Source organism: Helianthus annuus, chromosome 17 (assembly GCF_002127325.2).
Source record: "Helianthus annuus cultivar XRQ/B chromosome 17, HanXRQr2.0-SUNRISE, whole genome shotgun sequence".
Classification (NCBI taxonomy): Eukaryota; Viridiplantae; Streptophyta; class Magnoliopsida; order Asterales; family Asteraceae; genus Helianthus; species Helianthus annuus.
The window spans coordinates 122,329,285-122,335,284 of NC_035449.2; positions in this window are offsets into that span (position 1 = coordinate 122,329,285).

Sequence of the window (6,000 nt, forward strand, 5' to 3'; positions counted from 1 at the left end):
GATGGTATGAAAGAGTTCTTGGCATCACCTCGCCTGGAACATTACCTCGCCTTCCAAATTTGTGATATTTTGATTTACATCATGTTCACCAACTGGATTTGTTTGACTTGAAATCTGGATCTGCTCCCCCTCAGAATCTGAATCACCACGATCGAATACTGGTATGTTATCAGATTCTAAATTATCATTGATTGCCGTCTGATTATCAAGAGCATGTTACTGTTCTGAAAATTGCTGAATATCATCATGTTCTCCAGCATTACTCGGGCCTGCTTCATCATCATTTGAAGTTTGACGTGAACGTCTAAAAGGTTCTGCTGGAAACCTTTCTTGAGATGACTCATACTCTCTAAGAATATCCAACTCGTCACAGAACTCTGGTTCTTTTTCCATATCAAAAGAATCCCACAAAGTGTCATAATTGAATCTCCATGAGTCTCCTGGATTCTGTGGTGGCATTGTATACCCTTGACACTCAACATTCTGTGCTTCGATGATCCGCTTCAAGCTTGCAACAAAGACTCATCGTAGTGGACTAGAGTAACCCACGAATATGCCTTCGATGCTCTTTGGACCAAATTTACCAAAAGGCTCTAGAACAGTGCAGGGAGACCCAAACGGTTCCAGATACTTCAAGTTCGGTTTGCGGTTGTTGATCAGCTCGAAAGATGTCTTGTTGAATTTCTTCACTGTAAGAACCCGGTTGAGTGTATAGCAAGCGACTGACACTGCTTCTGCCCAAAAATTGACTGGTAGCTTTGAATCAGCAAGCATCGTCCTGGCCGTTTCAATTAGCGTCCTGTTCTTTCGTTCAGCTACTCCATTTTGCTGTGGAGTGTAAGGAGCACTAAATTCTTGCAATATACCTCTCTCATCACAATATTCTTCCATTATGTTATTCTTAAACTCTATACCGTTGTCACTCCTGATTCTTCTGATTCGAGTTTGGTACAAGTTTTCAATTTTTTTGAACAATGCCATCAAACTTTCAAACGTCTCATCCTTTGACTTCAGAAATGATACCCACGAAAATCTAGAGAAATCATCAGTTACTACAAGACAGTAGAGATCACCAGTTATGCTTTTGACGTTCACTGGACCAAAAAGATCCATATGAAGTCTCTCTAACGGTCTTGACACTGAGTTGACTTTCTTTTGAGGGTGTGATTTCTTCTTTTGCTTGCCTTTGATGCAGCTAATGCACTCCCCTTCCAGATGGAAACTTTTCAAATGAACACCAGTTACTAAATCGTTGTGCACCAGGTGATTCATTTTTCGCAGGTGAATGTGACCCATCTTTTGATGCCACAATTTTTATTCTTTTTCTGTTGCTTTTGACATGAAACAATGAGCCTGACCTGTGGTAGTAGTAGCTACGCTCATGTCCAACACATACAGATCATTGACTCTAGGTGCTCTCATGATAATCCATTCTTCGAGAACAGCAAATCCTGGTTTCAAGGTCAAACATTCTTTGTCTGTGAAGTGCGTTGTATACATACGATCACAGATCTGAGATATGCTCAGAAGATTGTTTTCAAGCTTGGCGATGTAGTTTACTCTTTCAAACGTGACAATACCATTTGATAAAGTTCCTTCACCAACTATTCTACCACCTTGATTGCCTGCAAATCCCACATATCCTCCGTTAAACCCTCTAACATCGTACAACAGGGTTTTCTTCCCCGTCATGTGCCGAGAAGCTCCACTATCCATAATCCAACGTGAAACGGATCTTGGAAGCTCCTGCACATATCACAAACAATTAGTTAGATTTGGATGCCACCCAAGCCTCAAATGACTCAGGTAGCTCAACTTTGATGTGAGTTTTTGTAGTATAAAGTGGCGGAAAATTCTTGTCATTCATTTTTAAATTTTCTTGTGACTCAACCTCAACCTCTTTATATAAGAAAAATTCATCTTTATGAGGTTGACCAGATGATTGGTCTTTCTTTGAAACATCTTTCTTCTCAGAAGTAGTAAACTTTTGTGCTTCAAGTTTCTCATAGTAATCCAAAGGAACATTCATCTTTACCGGTGTGGTAGAAGATGATTGTTTTTCCGACTCTGAAACCTTTGGTTTTGGAGAACTTGTTTTCTTTTCAACAATTTTGGGTTTCCATGTTTGTTGAGGTGACGCAACCCATGTGTAAAACTTGTCAATTTTAGTTACCACATTCTTTACAGGTTCAGTTTTGATTTTGGTGTTTTCATTTTTCAAAACTTTCTTCTCAACAACCATGGGAGCTTTACCTTTTGCATCAACTTTCTTTTTCTGACTCTCAACAACTTCAGACTTACACTTTAAGTTGGTACACTTTCGTGCAATGTGTCCAACTTGATTGCATTTGAAGCATGTTCGAGTATCAACTACCCGACTTGTGCCTTCAGTCTGAGGCTGTGAGGCCTTCTTCTCAAAGAATTCTTGATTTGATTTGAAAAAAATTGAGACTCTTCATCAGAAAGTGAGCTTGAGCTCGAACTTTTCACAAAAACTTTTTTCTCAACAAACTTTTTGTTTTGAATATTTCCTCTTTGATAATTCTTACCACCCTGATATCCTCCCGACCATTTGTTTTGGTTGTTGTTATAAAAACGCGGTGGTACAACAGGTTTTTTATAGTAAGATTTATCTTTTTCAAAATTTAATTGTCTTTCAGAATGTTTCAAACCTCCGATTTCTGACACATCAATCTCAATCAACTTGAACACATTTCTTAGTTTGCCAACATTCACATTCTCCAAAGGAAAATCACGATCCGAATACAACTTATCACATCCTGCCATCTTGTACATTACAGGCCTAGGTTCTTCACTTAAGTTGTTTTTGGATTTTGATTTCGGAATATATTTGTCCAAAAAGCATTCATCATCCTCAGTAATGTCACTTTCAGATTTCAAAACATTTTCAGCCATACTTTTAACAATTTCAGACTGGACACTACCTTCATCGGACGATGAAGTGAATGTAACATCAATTGTGTCTGGAAGCTTAATTTCATTTTCTTCTTCATCATTAACCAACCTGGATTTTTTCTTTGAAAAATTGTTTAAGACTGGTGGTGGAACCTGATGATACCCAACCCCAGTTCCATCCGAGTATACATCTTCACCAGCTTTGTTCTTCCCAATTAGTTTAGGAACGATATGTTGAAGAACAAAACTTGCGGAGTTGTAACTGTTGAGTTTCAACTGGATGCGTTCATTTTCAATTTTAGCTTCTTGAAACTGAAGCTTCAACTTAGCAATCTCATCCAATTGTTGGTTGATTTCCTCTTCTTTTACCCTAAGAACTCCTGACAGTTGCACATTTTCTTTGTTTGTTTTACCATTTCTTTCATCATAATCTTTTACCGTTCATTTTAGCTTCAAAATTTTCTGAGAGTTGACGATTTTCATGAACTAATTTTTCGTTTTCTTTCCTAATTCTTTCTACGTCAATTTTATCATTTTCGATTTTCTCAGTTAATTCTTTTAATCGTTCATTTGAAGCTTTTAACATTTTGTCACGGTTTAAGATCTGATCTTCAACATCTCTGACTCTTCCTGTCAGCTCTTCAGTCTTTTTACCGCTGAGGTAAGCAAGTGTACTACAAACCTTGCAGTCTTTCATGCAATTTTTGCAGTCGCTCTCAATTTTAGCTTTCTTACCTGACTCATTGATTGCATCATTCTGACAGACCTTGCTTTTAGACTCAGTTCCAGAACCAGAAACTACCTCTAGCTATTTCGCTGCAAGCACTTTGTTAGCCATCTTCTTCAAATTTTCTGCAGTGAATTCTTTTGACGTGTCAATAATCCCGTCATCAACTTTCTTTGGCTGCGACTCCTTCTCTTTTTATTTTTCTTTTACTTCAGCTTCTCCACCTCCCCACCACATTCTTTGTCTTGCTTCTTCTTCTTCAGCAATTTGCTGGGTGAGAGTTTCAACACTGATAGAATCTGGATCAACAGTTATGTTTCCCTTGGGATCTAGGTAACATTCTCTATCAGCATCCCATCTATTTGCCCTTTTTGCTTCTTTGTATGTTTGATAGATTTTACTCTTCATGTACTGAGCTTGCATCTTTCTGTTGATGTATTTCACTTCTTCTGTTCTGCTATCTTTGAAAGGAACAATCTTTGTCATGAAAGCATACCCAACTGCATCTTCTTCTGGTAACAGTTCACTCCAATCGAAGCCCTCATCATCATGAATAACAGCAAGAGCTCTTGATTTTTCATTAGGGGTATCTTCTAGCTGCTTCATTCTAGGAGGTTCTGATTTGTCTTGATGGTAAATTGCTCTTTTATAATAATCCTCTCTGAATGGATTTGCAGTATCATCAGCATATGCGTTTCGACATTCACTTTTAAAGTGTCACTTTTGTTTACATTTAAAGCACGTGACTTTCGATTTATCAAACCCGAGCTTTGTGGAAGGTGCGCCAATGGAGTGTCTTCCTGTAATCTCCATGAACCTTTGTGCTCTCCTGACTGCACTAGCCATACACCATCTGATATCGATCAACTCCATCTCTTCTGGATCGATCTGATCATAATCCTCCTTGGTGAGGTTAGTGTTTCCAATCTTGCCTGCAACAAGGCTCTCGTATGATTCTAGGACAGATGCTAAAAAGACCATTTGCTGCTTTGCGGATTCTTCACTGAAATTTTGAGCATTCTTGAGATCCACAACAATGTTACATTGAAACAGATTCTTTGGAACAGATTGACTTTGAGTAGTTGACGATGAACCTCCATGATAACCACTGTTTAAACTTTCTTGATTTGACGTGTTAGAACTTTCTGCTGAAAAAGTTGTCTTGGGGGACACAGTCTTTGGGATCATACTTCCTCGATAATACAGCTCAACATTTTGCTGATATGAGGAATGATTGACTTTGTTTGATTTCCTGATCTCTAATTCATGACTCTCCAATCTTTTGATTAACAGATCAACTATCAGTTTAATTGGCTCTACTGTGTTTTTCAGCATCAAAGCAAAGTACTGTCAGTCTTTCTTATCAGGCAATGAGTCAAACAGTTTGTCAACCAATTCTTCTTGAGTGTACACGATTCCGTGTCTTGCAAGTTCCATCTTCAAATGCCCAAATCTTTCAATCATCTTTGACACAGATTCGTTTTTCAAACATCCAAACAAATCGAATTCTTTTCTTAACAACTTCTTTTTGTTTTTAACAATTTCGGCACTACCCACACATTTCACTCTCTGTTGGATCGTCGTGTGACCCTAACGAGTCAATCAGAAGAGTTATACATCAAAATCAAAGGCGGAGTCAGTGATTCTGACGTAATATAGCTTGATTCTCTCTAATTATCTTCTTATTATTAATTTCAAAGCTTTTACAGATCGTTTGACAAACTAGCAGCACCTCGGCTCTGAAATCGGATCGTTACAAATGAATCAGCAGGTTGGGTATTTATAGGCATGTAATTTCGCACGGAATTGTACAAGCGAAATTACATTCATGCGAAATTACTAATTTCGTGCGAAATACCCATGTGTAATTTCGTGCGAAATTACCCATTAACATCCAAAACCTGTTTTCTGACCTGCTGAACATTGGCTTATCCTATCTATACACATGACTCGATACAAGACATAACACACATTTATGCACCAACAGACTCCCCCTTGGATGTTGACGAAGTCTTCAGGATCGAGTCTCCAGTCTTGATCAGTCTTGTCTCTCTATCCAAATTGATTTGACACTGTAAGCATCCTTCAGTCTTTATCTTCAAACTCCCCTTTGAATGTTGATCCAGAATCTAGACTCCCCTTTTCGAAAACTCCCCCTCTCAATAAGCTGGGACTTGAATTCTGGTTCAAACTTTACATAAACTTTGTCATGGGGATTTCAGTTCACTTCTATCATACTTTCAAACCTGTAACCTGTTTCTCAAAAATATGACATTACAATCTATTCACGTTTGAACTTCTTTTGTTGGTCATCAGTTTTAGAAAACCACTTAAGTCTCCAGGTCCAAGTTAACGAC